At 27.8% G+C, this 22216-nt stretch overlaps 1 protein-coding gene across 3 annotated transcripts in view; it reads right to left on the reverse strand.

Annotated features, from left to right (window-relative positions):
* Nucleotides 1-22216, reverse strand: part of LOC142328964 (proton-coupled amino acid transporter-like protein acs) — a 109816-nt gene that overhangs the window by 67070 nt on the left and 20530 nt on the right. The window lies entirely within an intron of this gene.

The raw sequence follows: 22216 nt of genomic DNA on the forward strand, positions 1-22216 counted from the left end.
TATATATATATATATATATATATATATATAACTTCGCGGTCATCATTAATACATCCTAAATTGGAAGAAATATTTCTCAAATTTTTATCTTGCATCGCAACTGAATTATGTTTCCATTACACAAATTAAAAAGAAAATCAATTGTAAAATAAAATTGCATACCTGTGATTATGAAAAATAAAGATTTATTGTAATAAATATCATCTAAAATTATTTGATTACTGATTAGTAGTCGATATTAAAAAAGTAAAGACAGTTTTAACGATCAATTACAACAAACTGTCCGTTAAACTTGCAATTAATAGAAAAAAAATCTAACGTTCACACATCATTTAAAAGCTCATTTATCATTATTAAGGACGTAGAAAAATAGTTTCTGAATAATTAACTACTGTAATAAAATGACTAAAAATGATACTTCAATCAATGTATTTACTACTATCCCTGACGCAATGAAAGAAAACCAGTGTAATATTTTATTTTATTTTTTCAAGGTCAAACACCTTCATATTTATATTTTATTTATTTCAGGAACTTGTGAATTACTATTCCTCTCATTGAATTATTCTGGAAAAAAATTATTGTAATAAACGACATTTTTAATTTCTTTGGAGATCGAGGGGCATTGCTAGCGTCCCCTCTGGCAAGTATGACTACTTGACAGAGAGGCGGCGACGCTACTTCTGTAATTTTTTAATTAAATAAAAACAATTAATTTAATTAAATAAATAAGAATGATATGTTTAAGAATCCTGTATAAAAATGTAATCTTATGCGCAAAACAATTTTTCGATTAGTATTTTTGTTTTTTTTTTTTTATTGGGGCGCATCAAAATCCCACAGTAACCATTCTAAAAATATTCAGACTTCAGAACTGGTCCGACCGAGATCAACTGATCCTGATCGGTCAAGAACTACTCAACTAATTTACATCAAATTTTAACATGCATATCTAAATTTCAATGGAACTGATGCAGTACTCTAAGTTTGATAGAATGTGTTTTGATTTCTTCTTTTTTTTTTGCATAGAGTTGAAATGAAATTATCCATAGAGTTCAATGTAGATAAAGTCTTACTTGGTCCTAAATAATATTTTTTTGTAAAAAAGAGAATGATCACTAATTTTGAAAATAAATTCGAAGACAAATTTCTCTTTTAAAAAAGCGTGGTTGTAGGCGTGAACAGTGTTTAAAACAACGAACTGAGTTGTAAATATTGTTTAATGTTGCTGTAATCAGATTTTAACAGCCTCTCTCTCCTGTTTTTAACACCCGTATATGATTTTTAACACCCGTAATTAAAAAAAAAAAAACTATTGCCAATTATTTTCTGCATAATTATATAATTATTTGAAGATCACTATCCTAATCGCGATTTAAATTTTTCGAAGATTTTAAAGCTTCATAATAATTCTAAAAGCAAAAAAAAGTTAACCAGCAAACAAAACTAAATAAGCAATAAAATGCTTAAGTTTATGGTTTCTTATATTTTTCTGTTGATACTCATCAACAGAATCTGTTGATGATTCTATGAAAGTACTTATGGAAAATTTTCATGTAATTATTACTGTAATATTACAGTACAGAAAAATCAATTTTATATTCATATACATTTTTATTATGTATTATATATTGGTATTGTTGATATGTCTACATATATGTGCAATAACAAAATATTAATAAAATAGAATGTTGCTTAATTTTTTTTGGAAATAAATAATTTTATTAATAACAAAGGCTTTGAAATTTAAAAAAAAAATCGAGAATGGTCTTATTTCAACCCCAATCAATTATTTGTTAACTAAGAAATTTTATTTTATTATTGGTATTTTTTTTTCAATAAACTGTAGAAAAACTAAAGAAAATTACCTTTTTTTTACTACGTTTTACGTACCAGCTAAACAGCCCAAAAAAGGATCCTAATAACTGCTCAACAACTAGTTTCCTTAATCTGGGAAATTTTTAAATAATAATTTCTCAGTTATATCTCAGTCAAGAATGGTATTAAAAAAAAAATTAATAGAATTTTCTTGCTGAAAAGACTTTTGCTTAATATGGACATTTCTAAAATCTTCAGGGATCTGATTTTGTAAAACACTTTATATGAGTTCATACTTGAAGCTCTATCTCTGGTGTTCTGTGTTGATGAAACTTTGAAAACAGTGTAAAAACAAGTAGGATTACATGTCGTCCGGCTTCTCTTATAATCCGACGAAATGTTATTTTCATTCCGTTTTCATCGTTCATAAGTGTCTTGAATAATACTCGAAAACGTACGCACATTAGCGGACGTTCTTCCAGTGATTGATAAATCAACGAAATGAATTACCATATATTTCTATAGGAAATTGCATTCTTGTGATTGGCTTAAATTCTTGTTACAGGCGATAAATGGCTGGGATTAAAATCAACTAGTTTAAAAATTAAAAATTTTTCAGTGTTGGTTTTCAGTTGCAACAAAACTATTTTGTGATGATTAATTCATTGATAAGCTTGAAGATAGTGCAAGGGAATATAATAATAAACTTTTGTAACATAAACCTAACTAGGATTCGAGAACTTCTAGAACTAAGCTAAGACGCTACCATTTTACTAAAAAGAAACGAAAAAGAACTGTTTGTCTTATTACAGATTCTTTCCTTCTTTTACAAACAACATTAAACTTTAATCAAAACAAATGTAATTATTCTTTCTGACAAAACAATAAAAAAATTATTGTAAAAAGCCACTGGACAACAGTAAATACAGTGAGGTCAGTTAGACTTCGGATGAATTAAAAACAATCTAACGCAATAGTAACAATGTATATTACAAAGAGGATAAACAAAAACAAAAACAAAAGAAGAAAAAACTCATACTAATTTAAGGATCTCTTTGCACTCATAAATTATATTGTAATAATAACAGTCGAACGATTTTATTAATCAATAAAAAACAACAGCTGGTTATTAAACTAGACAATTCCAGATACAATAAAAGTTAAAATGAAATTCAATTAATCGTAATTGTCCTTGTATTAAATAAAGAAAAATCAAATCTTAATGCGTATTAAGTTTTCTTTAAACAAAATCTTATATCGTAAAAATAAATTATTTATATATTATCTGAAAATATTTTACAGATTTATTCAAGATTTTAACAAAATATACGTTAATCTTTAAATAATTTATTTTAACTAACAAAAAATATTTAATTACGAGTGAAAAAAGTGATTTTATTAATAGGATTCTTAAATAGAAAAAAAATTGATTGATGCTAAATTCATGAAACGAAATATATTGTAATACATTGAGGAGTCATCTCTGAAGAGCCAAGTGAGGTTCTAGAAACGGATTTTCCAAAGAGGCTGACATTCATTTTTTCTTTTATTTTTCTTTTCTCGTCTAGTGCAAAGCAGAGCTATAGATTTAGAAGGGAGAGTATTGTAAACGATCCAATTTGGACATATGCGGTTTTCACCGGATTTTGACATTTTGACACCTAAGGAACCCCAAAAAAACCGGATAGAAGTTTTCCGGATGTTTGCATTTTACGTGTGTATCTTAGTGTTCGTTCGGTCTTGCACTCTTTATATCTCCAGAACTACTGGACCGATTTTGACCGCACTTGGCCAGATTACTTCTGTATATGGGGCATTGATGTCATTAAAGTTTCAACTTAAAAGGTCAAGAGAGTGAGGATGTATAGCAAGATCACCCTCGGTATCTCGATATTTCGCCTAATACGGTCTTATTTTTCTTAGACACATTGTTAACAGTTAAAAAATAATATTTCAAAAAAATTTTGCAAAATCGCACCCCCACCCCAAAAAAATGCTCTAAAATGCGGCTAAATAAGTATAATGTGTCAATAGTACCCCCTCTCACCACAAGGAGCGCTAGTGTAACACTAACGTACAGATGCTGTAGTCATACGCTATGTTGTGACGTCACAGGTGAGCGGTAGAATTAAATAAATGAATAATAATTAAAGTGTAAAAAAGTATTTAAAGTGGCCGCTAATACGCCGCCACACCTGCGCGAATGAAATAAGGTATGCGCGCGCGCTTTATTTAGAATCATTGAATTCAATTAATCATTAAATTAAATTGTGTGTGTAAGCCGTACATCAGGAAAAAAAAACCGCGTGACGGGAAAGTCCTACAACAGTGTTGTCAGCTTTTTTTTTCTTAGTTGTCACATGAATGTAGTTAAGTCCTGTAACAAGCCATAAATTATACATTTAGTGATCTTTTTGTAAAAGAAATTTCAGTAAAATATATATTTTTTTCATCTTAGAGGATGTTTCCAACATTACTAATATTAGTAATTAAAATTTGGAATAATATAGTTACCAAAAAAAATAAAATAAAAATATTTTGACAGTAGAACATGTGATACAAATGGTGCTCTAACTTATGCAGAAAAAAACGAAGACTTATGCAGCCAGACACGCCCACAAATATAATAGTATGTGTGGTTAAATAATTGAGTTCGGAGGTTAAAGTTTATGAAAGGGGTTAAGCATATATTGATTGAAGGTCATACAACAAAATAGTCCATCGTTGTATATTAATATAATACATCATCTAGCCAACAAACAGTAGGCTTAACATAGAGAACACCGGACAGGGCAAGAGGATGTAAAACGTTCATATGCGTTTATATATATATATATATATATATATATATATATATATATATATATATAGGTTTGAACGTATAAAACTGACCTCGTCACTTAAAGAGTCAACGTATGTTTAATCTTGCGGCGTGCGACACGTGTAATATATTTCATACTGGTATTGCTATATTAATATGTAGTCATAATAAATTTTATTTTATTAGCGGGATTACCGTTTTAAATTAATTAAAATCATTAACTGAAAATTATCTAGTCTTTGTAGTATTTATTTTTTAGTATAATTAAAATATTGTCATTTACTTTCTGCTTGTCAGCCATTTAATACAATGGATGCTAACCTTAACTGATAAAATTTTTAAAAGAGAACAGGGTGTTATAACCGTACAACAGGTACGGTTCACATAAACCCACCGGGCTGATCTAGTGGTTAACTCGTCATCGCAAATCGATTTCGAAATCGAAAGTTCTATAACTTATGTACTTTAAATGACTATTTCTATGTATTTTAAACAATTTCTTGTGAATGGGAAATTTTTGAATAATTTTTTTTGCCAGACCTCAATATTTTACTATTATGATTTACTTGTATATAGTTTTCAAATTTTCGTTGCAACAATTTTAGTGCGTTCATACTTGGAAAAATAGGGGAAAATTTACTGAAAAAAATAAAAATAAATTATGTGTTTACCTGTTAAAGATCTTAAATTACGATTTTTTTCGTGTCAAGAAGATTAAAATACAGACTTACGGGAAATGACATTCAAAGTTACAAAACCACAAGCAGATAATTTTCTCACTTGATACCTTATATAATTTAGTATTCCCCAGATACGTGTGTGACGGCTTCTGCTTCTTTTTTCTTCTTTCTTTATCTGTTCCATTCGCAGTCGACTTCTTCTTTCCGTTAATTTTGATGATCGCATGATAATATTTTTTTTTCTTCAGTGATCGCGTCTTCTTGCTAAGATTCCACTGATTTTCCCTGGGGATACAGAAGCTCTTTTCATACTAACTCTTACTGCTTTGATACCAAAATTAAACTCACTTTTTTCCTCTGCCAGTGCTGCTTCTACTACCGATCGCGAAAAACGTTTAGTTTTCTCGTACTTTTTCCATAAAAGGCTGTGTAAACTCTCATCGTCGTTTTGAGTCGTTCCTTTCAGATACCGATTTAACGAATTTTCATTAGTAAGCCTCCGATAAATTATGTTATGTATCTTAATAAAAATACACTGATGGGTGTTCTAACATTATCGATGTGCTTACCTGATTTTTCATTTTTAGCCAATGCTTGATTGTAAAAACACCAACTGTCTTGTCCTGGGGGATAAGTCACAACACAAACGTAAGTCACAACACATTTACAAAAGTAAACAGTAGAGTGCTGCTAATACGGGTAAATACAAAACTAAAAATTACGAATGTACAAAATTCAAACTAAAACGCAAAACATCGCGTCATTTTATCTTGATTCTAAACGAAGTTGCAGATTACGAAATCTACAAGAATACAAATTATATTCAGTGAGGACATGTACTTGCAAAAATACCAGTTACTTTATTTTTAAGCAACGTAGAATTAAAATAAATACATCTTTTTATTTAGGAGATTTTAACCTAAAAAACAGCTTAAAAACCGTTTTTTTGTTTTTTTTTAATGTTTTAAGCTTGTTTTGGCCGGGCTTTCTCCCTTATAATAAACAAATAATCTAATATAAAACACTAAGCAGTTTATAAGGTCGGTTGGACTTAAAACAATGAGCAATAGTGTGTAAATAAAAATTATAAATACATTTTAAAATACGGCTAAAATACAAATTGGGGAAAAATTGTTTATACCGAAAGTATGTTATGAGTTTTTATAAGAGCAAATTTACCCAACTAAAATTAACTGCTTTGTTATATTATTACTACTATAAAGATAATCTCAGGATTAGTAACGAAAATTTATATTAATGAATAATGGAAACTTTTACTTTGCGACTGATTCAACTTTTATGATACTCGTTTATTCCAATGGTGCAATTGATGCAAAAAAAAAACTTACTTAAAGAAAGAAAATTTTCTTTCAAACTTAAGGTTTTGGTCTTTAGTCACTACTAGAACAAGCCAGTCGAACATTAAGTTTGATTTTATTAGTTAAGGCATATTAAACATTGAGCGAACTCATCATGGTTGGAGAGAACAAATGTTACCTTGACACGAACCTTTAGAAGTGTATTATCTAAAGATAATAAACGGATCTTTCCTTTTTTTAAAGGTTCCTTCGTTTTTTTATGAATCAATTATGGATAAGAGGTTGAAAGGTTTCGAAAACCTGGGGAAAAATCGTGATATTTTGAGAATAGAAAAGTTAAACTGAGTAAAAGTAACAAACACTACATGAATAGTTTACTAACCAATTCTCATTACGTTGAACGTTTGACGTCAATATTGTTTGAAATTTCAACGATCCAAATTTCAATAAATCTGAAGGTAAATCGTTTAAATAAAATTTTTCCTAACCCTACCTGTTTACACAATGGGAATTAAGTATTAGTTTAGGATAGTTGGTGATTAAAATTTTTAAACCTTAGTCAATCCTTTAATCAGTCTTATTGTGAGTGGATTTTTTTAAAGCAAATTTTTACAACCATAGGGTGATTTGAACCTAGAACTTAAGTAAAGTAAGACGGTATTGGTACAAATTAATCGTTAAGGGAGCTTTCAGCTGAAACCTATAAAATTAAATAATAAAAGTATATCTAAAAGTCTTTTTATTTATATTAGTAAATATTTTCATTTTATAAATAAAATGTTAAGATAGAAGTGAAATAATCATTTTAATATTTTTTCAAAAATTTTAATATATTATTTGTTTAGACTGCATTAGAGATAAAAAGACAAAATATATGTGATGTAAATTGTAACCCCTACCAGATCTATTAAAATAATAAAATTTCATAATTCTTTTTTTTGACAGTTGTTTTGAGTTTTTAATCTTCTTTTAAATTTTATACTGCTAATAGATATAAATCAAATGTTGAAAGTTAATTATTGGTTTGATTTAAAACAACATTTTTAGTTTGATTCAAAAGAATAAGTGATCCGTTTTAAGAATAAGCTTGGAGTGGACTGAAGGATTATCAGCGATGAGAAAACTAGACACAGAACAGAGAAATGGCAATTACGAAAAACAGGCATTGATGGTGAATGAATTGACACACTTATGATTCCTGAATGCAAACGAGATCCAAACACCCAGCAGCTAAAGTACAGGAAGCATTCTTTCCCCGTCAAACAACAATACTGACAATATTTCTGCTGATATTCATTGTTAAAAATATAAGAATGATTCAATTTTACCCAATAAATTCATTCAGGTCAGTACAAAAATATAACCAATTCCAGTGCCGGCTCGTAGCTAAAATTAGTGGGGGTGCTGCTCCAGAAAATTTTTTCTAGGCCTTTTCAAGGCCATGATTAAAGTTTTTTTGTAAAATAAAAGAACTGAAAAAAAAATGAATCAAATAGAACAGCTGGAAGCGGGATATAATCTAAATCTACACTTTATCACTTTCAAGAATATGGTACACGGTTTTTAAGTACAGTGTGCTTAAAAACCGTATTCAGTTTAACCGAATAAATAATAAAATGTCAATAAAGATAATATTTTTTAGTATTATTAGATAATAACTTAATAAAATGTCCTCTTAAAAACACTATAGTCCAGTGGTGCTTAATTAAAATTTCTATGAACACAGAAACAAATATATAATTAGTTTTTACTAATGATCTTCTCTTTCGCCCTTCCAGCGTGTTTTTGGACAGATTAGGCAATCAAAGAGCCCTTGCTTTCCGCCATCTTGTGATCACTACTAAAAAAACAACTAAACCACTTTCATATTTCTTCCACCGACTAAACTAGAAAAGGAAACAAACAAGGAACGTTCCATACACACGCGGAGTAAAAAAAAAACTACCTTCTATTAGCATGCTAGGGTCGGCAATGCGGGAGCGACAGTGCTTTCTTTGCACCTTTGAACCTTGCAGCGTCGCATGCAGGTTCCTATGTGCGAATGCGCACAACAGCCAAACACCATGCCGCGGGAAATGTGAATCGCACAGTTCCATACAAAGATTTTTGTATCTTTTTCATAAACTGGGGGATGGCTACTGTAATTAAGCTTAAAGATTATATATTGTACATACAAGTATAATTGGTTTCCTTGGTATTTCTCCCGCCACCATTTGTACAAGTATAAAGGAAAATAAAAAAACTTCTTTTTTTCTTTAATTCTTTCGTTGTACAAGTATAAAGAAAGAATTAAAGAAAAAAGGACTCATAATATCAAGTGGAAATAGAGTGCTGCAGTTCCACAGTGCCTTTACGCGAGTCGCCACTGCCCAATTCATTAGTAAATAAAATTAGAAGATCACTAGTAATATCGTCGTTATGAAAGTTTTACCATGATACAATTTGTTTAAAAAATAATCTTTTGGAAAAGTTGGTGTTTTTTTATGATAATATAGTTGTTCGGTTAGTCAACCGTGCATATAAAGAATATTCCATCTGAGTTACACGCATTGCAATCGAAATTTGGTCTTATTCGTTACAGTAATTATACTATTCAAGGTCAAACATCTTCATGTCAAGGTCAAACTGGATGATTTAGCGAACGATTTATATTTAAGTTACTTGTGTCAGGTAAGAACGGATAATCCATGCTATCATAGATAATTCTAACTTGTTATGTTTATTAACTTCGATCAAATTTTTATACCGTTTTAAAATTAAAATAGTACGAATTTAGTCTACATTAATGCCTGAAGATGCTTGTAGATGTTAAAATCCTTAAGAAGAAATAAAATACTTCAGAAAGAATAATCTAATATTAAAGAATAAAAGAATATATTATTTAATAATTAAAGAAATAAGAGCACACGCATGTTATTCGTACGTTAATTGTATGTGAAGTCATCTTAAACGACATTGACCATGAAGATACTGGTGTAGTTTTTTCTAAATTTAATTTTGTGTGGGCTAATTTAATAAGCATATGTATAAATCAGCTTTGATTAACCCTGCATTCTTCAAGAAACTATTTCAAGGAATTAGGTTAAAAGGAATAAATAAACTGAACCGCACATGTTTTGTCTTGTGATAAGTCTCGTGACATTCTACTTTCATTAATTTTTTAAGGTTATGCATATTTTTTAATAGTGTAACTCACTCCCAATTATTCATGCTAGCTTAAAATATAGGACCTCAATTGTTAAGATTTCTTTACAATGTAATTTTTAAATAGTTCTATGTTGGGTAATATATATGTTTAAATAGTTAATTTTTGTCTGCGTTAATTTGATTTGTCGTTAAATAATAGCATAAAAAAAGAAATTATGCAACTAATTGAATCCTAAATAATGATTTAAGAGAAAGATACATGTATATTCGGGAATTTATCAACAAAGCCTTTCATCCATAAATAATTAACCCCTGAGGAATTTGAGTGAATGATTAATAGCTCACTGGGATAATTCCAAATGTCACAAAATTCTGGAGATCGGGAAAACTGTTTTTTTTTTAAACCTGTACCTATTCGAAAAAATTCCTTAATTCCTGATGGTTATGAGCAGAATGGAATCCCTCTCCTGTAGGGGGCCTTGATTCTGGCTGAAGTTTTTTGTCTCGTACAATTTTTTCGTCAATAGATCATTGTTTCTACTACCTTCTTTTCGTATCCTATACCTATTTTGAATTAATTCTATTGGTGTAGGTCTTACCCTGTTAGGTCTATCTTGAGAATAGTGGGATTTTTAGAGACATCCTTGGTGTGATCTAATGGGGATGGGGGTAGCCTGTATGGGCTGAAGTTCCTGATATTTTTGAGACAATTTTTTTCTTTCAACTGTCTTCACCATTAATTTCAGTCAGATTCCCTGCTGTTTATTTGCCAGTTGAGCAAATAATCAAGCAGTTGGTTCATTTATACTACTGGTTTTTCTTTTGCTTGCTGATTTCTTCTGTGTTGTTTACATTAATACGCTACACTTGAGTATACCTAAGCATGCAAACCAGTTATTTCAATTTTTATTTTAGCGAATAAATGAATTCATAACGAGTATATATATATATATATATATATATATTATTTTAAATAAAATCTGTATACTTTTTCTAATAACTGGAGGATTACATATATGAAGGGAATTTCTTTAATGGTAAATTCGGAATGGTTTAATAAATTTTCATAAAATGTCACTTAAATTATTAATAAAATTATAAATAACTTAATATCGTACTTCTATGAGACTGCAAGTACGATAAATTGAAGGAAAAAAAATGACATGTAACCAAAACAAAATAAAATTATTAAAAACAGCTCAAATGGATCAATTAGTTAATAATAATTACTAAATACGACTATCCTCTCCTTTTTAAAATAATATAAGTGTATTATTTTAATCTAAAATACGATTTTTATCCCTGAAGAAGACATTAATCCCCGAAAATAGTTGGATAAAGTATAAGATAACTATTCATCAGCATCCTAATAAGGGTTTTTAATAATCTGAAAGAAATTTATTTTCTAACAAATATAAAAAATAATTAATGGATATCATTTCAACAATATATATAAAAACTCTCTCTCTCTCTCTCTCTCTTACTCCATATATATATATATATATATATATATATATATATATATTATTTTCACCTTACGAGAAAATTTAGAATATTTGATCTGTTGAGATATCAATGCTCAAATTATACTTACCGATACGTGGCACGTGGATTGTTTTTTCCTGGTTATCATTATTATTTTTCTATCATTAAATATAATTTGAAGTTGATTTTTCAACGTGTCAAACGTTCTAAATTTTCATATAAAATTATCAAATTCTTTGTTTTTATGATGTATGTAAGTACTGGGTAATTAAACAAAAATATTTTATCCCAATTAAAACAAAAAAAATCTGATGTGGAACCACATGATTTCCTTGTAGCCTGTTAAATTACACGCATTTTTTATTAAATTTTTTCTTCTTTATTTCTTGTTATTGAATTATTATTGTAAATATTTTTTAACCATCAGAAATATTAAAAAAAAAAATTAAAATAAAGGAAATGAAGTCGGATTCGAGCCGATGCGATGTGCCTTCCCCTTGTAAGATCCAAATATTTCATTATTAAAATTTTATTTGGATATAATCCTGGAACCAATGAAAATAAGTACCATTTATGATATATCGCTGAAAAACTCTTAATGAGGGCTTATTACTACAGTTAAGAAGTCCAAAATTCAATTTTTTTGGATTTTGGGTCAGTCAACTGCAGTTTTTTGGTTCAGTCGATTGCAATCAAAAAGGTAGGCGCACAACTAGATGTTACAACAGACCTAAATTCAAAATTTCAATATCTTAAGGCTAATCGTTTTTGAGTTATGCGAGATACGTATATACGTACGTACAGACGTCACGCCGAAACTAGTCAAAATGGATATTTCCGTTGAAATTTTAAAACTGAAATTTTTTCGCGATCACAATACTTCCTTTACTTCGTTCAAGAAAGTAAAAAATCAATTTAAAAAGAAGTTTAATTACTCTTCCATAATTAAAATTTTTAGTTATGGAATATGGTGGCGAGGAAGACCACACCCGACAAAGAAATCAGTTGAAGTTGAATTTGTAAACTAGTGAAGTCACAATGATTTGATAAATTTGATGTGGAAAATAAAGATATGGAGTATGACGTTTTCGATGACGGTAAACGTCAGACAAAGTTGTATAAAGCTGTCAAAAACAACATATATTATTTATGAAGCAGTGTACTTCAGTTTAAAGGTTGTATTAGTAATAGAAGAGTGCATCATTAGGATTAGAGAAACCTTTGTACTTTTTTTTCAAAATAAAATTAAAAGAATTTCTGTAAAAAAAATTTATTCTTAGTTGAAGAAGTACGATGTAAATTAGATTTGAAGATGTAAATTCTGGTCAGATTTTTTATATTTATAAACCCTGTTTGCTTTTAATTTTTATTCTCATAAAGTGTGATTAAAGAGAAACAAAGCTGTTGAACAAACGTTAGGGGAGTTCTAAATTCTGACGGTGTTGTGTACACTAAGATAATCTAAGAAAATAATTACTTTTCCTCCGGTTGGACCGTACACAGTATAGTTCATATTGACTAAAATAAACATTGTTAAAATATTTAATAGAAATCAAGGAACTAAAAATAAAAATTATAGACGTAGCTAGATAACTAACGTCCATAACCTACATTTTTTTAATTGAAATTTGGCGGGCAAACTAATTGAAATATATTAAATACTGACGCAATACAATGTACGTCCTTCGCAGGTCATAAAGATCAATTGAAAAACAGTATCAACAGCAGATTATATTTTAAATGTAAGAATGAGGACTCTAAAAGGGAGAAGTGAGATAGCATGAGCAGCAGAAAACGAGGGAAGGGCGAGTGGAAATTTTCACGCCTACTCGTTTTTCTCTTGCTCAAATGACAATACAAATGAAAAATTATTATCAGTGAAAGAAATATAACGAACTGCGTTTTTTAAATTTATTATTATTTATTTTCCTTTCGAATAAATTCTACTTTATATTTAATAAATGTCACTGAACTTTTACAAAAGCAACAGTATTATATCCAACAACTCCCTTAACACAAAGAACTCTATTCCTGGTATACAAAAAAGAAGTACATATATATATATATATATATATACTTGATGGTTCAAGGGGAAAGTGAAATAATTTGGGATCTGATTCTAGAGCTTGAAATAAAAGAAGAAAGTTAATACAAACATATGTCCGAAAACGCTTTTTTTTTTGGAATTTTAGAAAATTTATCGTAAATTAATATTGTAAAAACCACAGTGAGTATTGTTTTTAAAGTAAATTAAAAAATTATTTTATTTTTCAAAAGGTTTAAATTTATTGTACTAAAAACAACTGTTTTTAATTTTTTTTAGATTCATAACATTTTTCTATTAAATTTGGTTTTAATTATAAAAGATGTTGTTTTTTTTTTCATAGACTTTATTACACTAATTTTCTCAAAGTTAAATTATCTAAAAGTTTTGATAATAAAATTTACTCATTTATTAATTATTTAACTAAGTTATTGTACTTTAAACTAAAAAAGAACGTTTTTCGTTACCGAATTTTTCTGTCAAACGTTGGATATCATGAAACTGAGGAAGATATAGTTCTGGGACCTGTTTTATTTGATTTTTCAGGTCAAAAAACATAAGGAACCATCAAGTTTACTCCTTATATAACGCCTTAAAAATTTCAGTATGATTTCGTATTACTGGGAGAACTTAAATGCGAGCGAAAGTTTTCCTAACCGTAACTCGATAATAAAGCGTTTTTGGACGCATGTTTGTATGAATTATTTTCCTTATTTCAAGCTCTAGGATCATTTTAAAAATGATTTCCCTTTCTTTCTGAATTGTTGTGTATATACATATTTTATATCACCTTTATAAATTGCTAACGTAATTAATTCCTTTACTTAAATTTGTCAATAAATTGTAATTATATAATTACACTGTAATTATGTAATAATAATTATTATTATTATTATATCCTTAATTCATACGTTTAATGATATTCCAAAAATTTTAAATTCAGAATCAGGATCAACTAAAAATGAGCAAAACCCGAACCGAATTTTTACTAAAAATATGTTAACATACTAACTAAATGTTATTATCTTATGAATTATGTTTTCTGAATTCAAATTTCTTTAAAATCAAATCTAATTCATGATCTAAAAAATGTAAAATGTTTTTTTTTTTTAAATAATTTTAGGGATTTATAACAACAAAGTTTTATAAAATTAGAATGGGTCATACATAACAACACTGACAAGATTTATAAATGTATTCTTATTATGAAATCATATGAAGTATATCTTATCGCATATTTTAGTCAGTCTAATAAACTAAATCGTAATAAATAAATAGAATAGAAAACTATAAAAACCTTTTTCATATAAATATCATCAGTAGATGTAGAAAACGATAATAATAATTACATTCGATGTTATGAGTATATTAAAAAACAATTCCACACAATTTTCAACGCGCCTAATTTATTATTTTTGATAAAGAAAATAATAGTTTTTACAATTTAAAGTTAAAACAATGGTAAACATAAAAAAAATTTGGATATTTTTTGAAGATATTTAAATAAATGAATAAAAACTGAAGTTGTAGGAAATAGGAATTAAAAATTCAAACTCTTTCAGCAAATTTCTTAATAACTCGATTATTCATGAAGTGCATACGAGAAAGAACAGGTTGATTGACAGGTCTTTATTCATACAGAGAAGACTCATTCTTTCATTAATAAAAGCTTACGCCCACACATGTTTAGAGTTTACACCAGTACCCTCCCACAGCCTCATCCTGATCTGAATAAAAATTTGTCTTTACAAAACTGTGGAATTAGGATAATACTTTATCTAAGCTTATGTAATTATACCTCTAGAACGGCTGGACTGATTTTCATAAAACATGTATTAAAGGATCATCTGATGGTGTGATAAAACTGAGCGAGTAACAATGAATGAGTGAATAGTTTAAATAATGTAATATATCTCAACTATGTAAAATATTACGGAGATGTTACCCTGATATGAAAAGAAACTAAATTCGGCTGTTTTGTATTTACTCATCTCAGAAATTATTACATAAGACTGATATTTTTCTATGTGAAACCCAATCATTCAGTTAGGTTTTTTCATGGAGACTAGTTGTGTAATTCTTGAGAAACAGTGTTAATACATTTTTGTAGATATTTAAAAGAACCCGGTAAATAATATTAGAAATTTAGTTGCACAGTTTACACAAAATAGTTCAATTGTTTGTTTTCCTTCCATTGATAATCTTTAGATACACTACAACAGCACATCTAAATTTCAATGAAATTGATCTAGTAGTTTTGGAGATTTTCGAGCCGCAAATTTTATACCTAGGCCTATAAATTGCATTTTAATGAATGGTATACTCGTACTTCTCATACCAGAAAACATAAAGAAAATTCAATTTCAATCTCCAGTTCCACCTTGCAACCGAAAGTAATACCGTATTTTTCTTCGAAAAGTCAATAAATGTTCTCAGTTCAATCTGCATATTTTTCTTTGAATCTGAATTTAATAATTTTTTTCCAAAATTCATCGATATCAAAGATTTTTTTTAGATTTTTAAGATAAAACTCTTGTGAAGGTCTCAAAAACCTTGTAAAAACTTATTAGTTTTTTACAGATAAATCAAATGGTAGATCTTTTAAACGAAATATTACATGTTTGTAATGATAAATATAACGTTATTAATGACAATATAATTTTTGTCGTTAAAAATTTCTTAGTATTAGATTGTTATGCTGTAATAATATATGGATTGATATAGACTGATATCACTATAATGTTTAAAATATTTTCACACGAAGATTTAAGAATATAAGTTAAAAAAAATGAAGGTAATACAATTTTCATATTATAATGAACTTAAGGTTGGAGAGTTTCTTCATGATTTTTTTCTTGAGACCCATTTCTTATTTTTATTAAGAGTTTTTATTTTAAATAAAAATAAATATAATAAACATTAAAAAATAAGACCCACTAAAAACGTACTAAAAAAAAAAAAATAAAAAAAATAATTGACAAATGTTGACTTTTCAATTTTAAAAATTAAAAAAAACTGACATTTAAAGAGCTAAGAAAGTGAAAATTTTACTCTTTAGTACATTTCTTGAAGTTGTTTATCTAAATTTTTATTTGAAGTACAGTAAGCCTAAAAAAAACTCTGATGGTATGGAAAAACCATTTACAAAAAGAAAGAATCATTTTTTTGTTAAATAGTAATCATAATTAAAAATATTTATATTAATCAAACACCTTGAACAAAAGACGGCGTGAAGTTGGGCGCTTATATATACACCTATGGTGAATATTGGTTTTAAATGTGATTTTGCAACATCGTGTCACATTTTTATTCTAACGTTTTAAGGCTATTGTTTTTATTCTCTTTTCTAATAGCCCTACATTAGTATATTAGAAATAGACATATTAATTACACACAGTAGTATTTTGAATATACTCACTGTTACTGTAAATTAATCAAACCATTAAAACAAATTTAATATAGTATTTTAAATATTTAACGAGTTTTAAAGCGTTATTATTTAGGTATTAGAACAAAATTAGGGATATTGCTGTCAAAGATTATTTTAGATGGAAAAGTCAAGCAGAATTTGAAATAAAATTATTGTAACGAACAATTTTTGTACTAAAAATATGATGTGGACACCACATTATTTCCTTGTACGCCTAATTAATTATACACACACATTTTTAAAAAAATGAAAAGTACATAAAATTTTATTTCATTAATAACTTGTGATTTTTTTTATTGTTATTATTGAATTATTATTTATTGTAAAGTTTTTTACAATCAGAGGTTAATAATATTAATTAATCACAATATTTAAATTAAAAAAAAAAAAAAGAAGTCGGATTCGAACCGATTTGCCTTCCCCTTGTAAGATCCAAATATTTAATTAATAAAAATTTCATTTGGTTATGACTCTGGAACTAATGAAAAAAAGTACCACTTTTGATACATCGTTGAAAAGCTCTCAATGAGGACTTATTACTGAAGTTAAGAAAAAGTCCAAATCAAAATATTTTGAATTTTGGGCTTTTTTGGACACTTTTGGTCCAGTCGATTGCAATTAAAAGGGAAGGTACAAAATTTGGTCTTACAACAGTTCTAAATCCAAAATTTCAACATCCTACGGTTAATCGTTTTTGAGTTATGCGAGATATATACGTGCAGAAGTCACGCCGAAACTAGTCAAAATAGATTCAGGGATGGTCAAAATGGATATTTCCGTTGAAATTTGAAATCAGAAATTTTTAGCGATCACATTACTTTCTTTACTTCGTACAAGGAAGTAAAAATATGAATGGATCCTACTGTTATATCTGATTTTTACAGTAACAGAACAAATTATATTTGTAGATTATTCGATTAATTCTGTTTATTACAATAAAAGATTTTTTAATTGAACAAACACATAACTTCATGCAAGCAACTTAATTTATTTAGTATTTTAAGTTTAGAAATATAGATAGTTATATTTTAGTTTTTCATTCAGCAGGTATAAACTGTTTTAATTTTTCTCACACAAATGTGTGAAAGTAAACTTCTTTAAAATTTAAGTTTGGGGAAAAATAAGTAAAGTATACTAAACGTATTATTTTATATTCTTACATAAAATATTCATAATGCATATACAGAAAGTAAATGTAACACAAGTTATCTACAAACATAACTAAAAAAACTGGGAATGTTTTTTACATGAACAATACTCAAGGTATACTACGATGTCGAATATCGCACTTCGTGCCGTGTGTAGTAAACTTTGTCAAAATACGCATGATAAAAATATCTGACAATAAAGTTGTTAGATATATGATAGATTACATACCTAAAAATTTTTTTTTTATATATATATATATATATATATATATATATATATATATATATATAATATTTTTAATAATACTTTCCTGGCATTAGTTATTTATTCTAATATAGTGGAAAAATAAATTATACATGAAAAAAGTTACCTAGGATTTATTTTTTGGGATGGGGTAATTTATGATGAAGTTTTATTATAAAATTATTATTATATGTTTAAATAAATCAAAAAACCATTTAATTTTTAAAAAATCGGTATTTTTTCTGCTCCCCACCACCAAAATCTCCTTCCAAGAAATTTTTTTTTGATTTTTCTACGTTTATTATATTAAATATAGAAGAAACTAAAATGAATACCACTAAAAATGTACAACCAATAAAAAGTTACTTAAGATCTCTTTTTCGGAAAGGGGGAGAGTGAATTATGATGAAATTTTATTTTAATATTATCATTAAAAGTTTATTATTTAAATTTTTAATAACATTAAAAATCTGATATCAACACAACATCACTTCCTTGTACGCCTATTAAATTACATATACACATTTTTTTTGCTGCACTTCATTAAAACTTAATTCATTTGAAAGTGAGATACAATCCTTCAATTGTTTAATAAAGTGAAAAATTACTGTAAACATACAGAAAAATTCTCCTTAGCATTTTATATTAGTTTATATATAAAGTTTGTTTCACGTTGCTCAAGTAGATATGTGGTGTAAGTGAGAACGTGTCGGATGCGTAACTATGCACACATCGGTTCGAATCCGACTACGTATATATCGATATAAGATATATCTTTTTTACATTTTTTCTAATTTAAATATATTGATTTATTCATAATTATTAACCTCTGACTGTAAAATTTTTTGAATTAAAATGAAAAGTACATAAAATTTTATTTTACTGATAAGTTCTGGTTTTTTTCATATTTTTTTTCTATATTTTTGTTATTGAATTATTATTTATTGTTAATTTTTTTTTACAATCACATGTTAATAATTATTAATAAATCGATATATCTAAATTAAAAAAAAAAGTTAAAAAAATATGTGCGTATGAAGTCGGATTCGAACCGATGTACCTTCCCCTTGTAAGATCCAAATATTTCATTAATTAAAATTTTATTTATAACTCTGGAACCAATGGAAATAAGTACCACTTTTGATCTACCGTTGAAAAGCTCTCAACAAGGGATTATCACTGCAGTTAAGAAAAAGTCCAAAATCCAAATGTTTCAGAATTGAAATTCCGCTTTATTTAGAGATCTGACTGTATACACATTTTTGGTCCAGTTGATTGCAATTAAAAGGGGAGGTGGACAACTAGATGTTAGTTACAACAGTCCTAAATACAAAAATTTCAACATTCTACGGCTAATCGTTTTTCAGTTATGTGAGATACATAAGTACAGACGTCACACCGAAACTAGTCAAAATGGATTCAGGGATGGTCAAAATTAATATTTCCGTTGAAATTTGAAAACCGAAATTTTTCGCGATTACAATACTTCGTACAAGGAAGTAAATTAAAATAAATTCAAAAATGTTGAAAAATTAATAGAACCGATATTTTTAAACTTTGACTGAAATCAGATATTGGATAATGCCCCCGAAAGTAAAATATAATAAAAGATAGTGGATATTTTTACTCTTTAGTGCCTTACTTGAACTCATTTATCTCATTTTTATTTAAGGTATAGGCCTACAAAAAAGTCTGGTAGTATGAAAAACCCTTTACAAGTAGAAAGAAACGTTATTTTGTCAAACAATAAATCTAATCAAATGCATTTATAATTAATCAAACTCCTTCTATAAAAGGTAGCGCGAAGTTAGAATACAGTTAAAGCACAGCTATGGTGAAGTTCAGTAGGTAGGAGCTTTCAACGTTTATTATTTTGCAATATCATATATCACATTTACTCTAACATTTTAAGGCTTCTCAATATTGCCCCCGAAGTGTTTTTTTGGGGTCGCTTGCACCACTACTACTATGTCTAGGAAGACATTAAAAAAATTCGGTTAAAAAATATGTAATAAATAAAAATATAAATTTTTTCGATTTTGTGTAAGAGTGAAAATTTGGGGCAAGATTTAAAAAAAAGTGGTAAGGCTAGCATGCATGCAGGTACTGAGCTTAATAGAAAGTGGGGTTATGCTTGAAAACCTTTGAGAAAATTGACCCCCAGAAAACCCTCCCACTCCTTGGAAATATGGAACCCAAAATTTTACCAACAAATTGCTTCACATAAACGAGTCTGCACAAAATTTCATCAAAATCGCTTTACCCAGTAAAAGGTTATTAAGCTTCAAATATAATCTAATAATATAATCTAATAATATATTATCTTCCAATGCAGATAAGTACATACGTACGAACATTCTCCACCAATTTTTTAAAAATTTTTTGGGGTCCCTGGGTCGTGAAACGTCGAGAAAAACGAAAAGACCCAAACCCTATCTTCTTACTGATTACAATACTTTCCTTCTTTCGGCATAGCTCTAAAGCTATGATGCCATCGTAGCTCTAAAACTTTGATGTAAACCTACCATCAACTGAGAAAAAAGGTAATATAAAAACAACCTATCCACAGAAGTACATGAATACATGCTTAAATAAATAAAAACCACATAAGGAAAGAGATCTGTTGAATAAAATCGCTAATTTAAACGTTCAAGTAGCCTGTTTTTTTTTTTTTTTTTTTTTTTTTTTTTTTTTTATTCGGAAGGTTCAGAATTTGAATTCTGATCATGAATTTAATTTTCCACAAACTATGAATTGAACTTTTTAAAATTCATTTTAATAGCATTTGGAAGGATATCTTGCCGTGAAAATTCAGCTAAATCATTCTAGTCTAACCAGAGGAAAAAAGGGGCGATAAAAAAAAACAAAATGTATTCAAAAATAAACTATCGACTATATAAGGGAAGTTTTAATTAGAAAATTTTGGTTGGTATTATAAGATAGCCGGCGTCCTGATAATTTTGTTCTTTCATTTATTTAGATTTCATTAACAATAAATTTCGATTTTTATAAAAAAAAAAGATTATCTCAGTTTATTAATAAAACAATGTATAATATTTATGAAGAAATACAAATATTTGTATAAAAATGTCAAAAAAGTCGATCTAATCCAAACGGCAGTCAAGTTTAAGGATTATTTATGAATATTATGATATCGCGATTAAATTTAATGACAGAATTTTTTTGTTATTGCAATTTAGCATAAAAATTTCCTTCAGCTTATAAGAATTAAAAAAAGGCGGCGCCAATTTAAAATTCATTGCCTGTAACAAATTATTAATTTGGCTCGGACTTCAGAAAGTTGAGATTTAAAAGAGAAGTAAAAAAAACTATTTTATTTTATATATTTTTAGTTTTATTTATTTTAAATGTAGAAAACCCTACCTACAAAAGACTTCCTCTTATGAAAATATATCTAAATATAAAGATTAGAAATCTCCTGCATCTTGATTTATTTTTATAAAATTTTTAAGGGCTGTGAAAAACAGTATAGTGATTATTACCAAGGATAAGCTAAGGTTATAGTAGCTAAAGGTCGTAGATATTTAATTATTTTACCCTAAATTTTCCACTTAATCTAAATATCAGAATGATATTACACAATCTAAGTTTTTCGTTGAGAAAGATTTTCAGCTTTTTTGGAAATAACTTGCAAAGAAGTGTCTTTACAAGTTTTCTTTTCTTTTTAAATTGGTCCATTTTGTAAATATGTGAGTGTGTAGGTATATATGTGTGTGTACGTGAAGATTTTAGAGTATTTTAAGTATTCATTTCTTTATATAGAGATCTTTTTTATTTGAGTAGGTTAAAAATAAAATATAAATAAAAAGAATAATAAAAATGAAGTTATGGAAAACTCCATTAATTTATTATATTCAAACAACCTGTAGAAGATCCTAACATCTACAGCATACAATGGAAAGTATTCGATGTCACGGCAAATATGTGCACGTATTTTCTTTTCTTTTTTTTTATAATTTTCTTTTATGGCAAAAAAGAATTAGAACACAAATAATACAACAAAACAAAACGCCTTTTACGAAATCTACACAAAGAAACTGGTCAGTATAAAATATGCGA

This window comes from Lycorma delicatula, chromosome 8 (assembly GCF_047948215.1).
Source record: "Lycorma delicatula isolate Av1 chromosome 8, ASM4794821v1, whole genome shotgun sequence".
Lineage (NCBI taxonomy): Eukaryota > Metazoa > Arthropoda > Insecta > Hemiptera > Fulgoridae > Lycorma > Lycorma delicatula.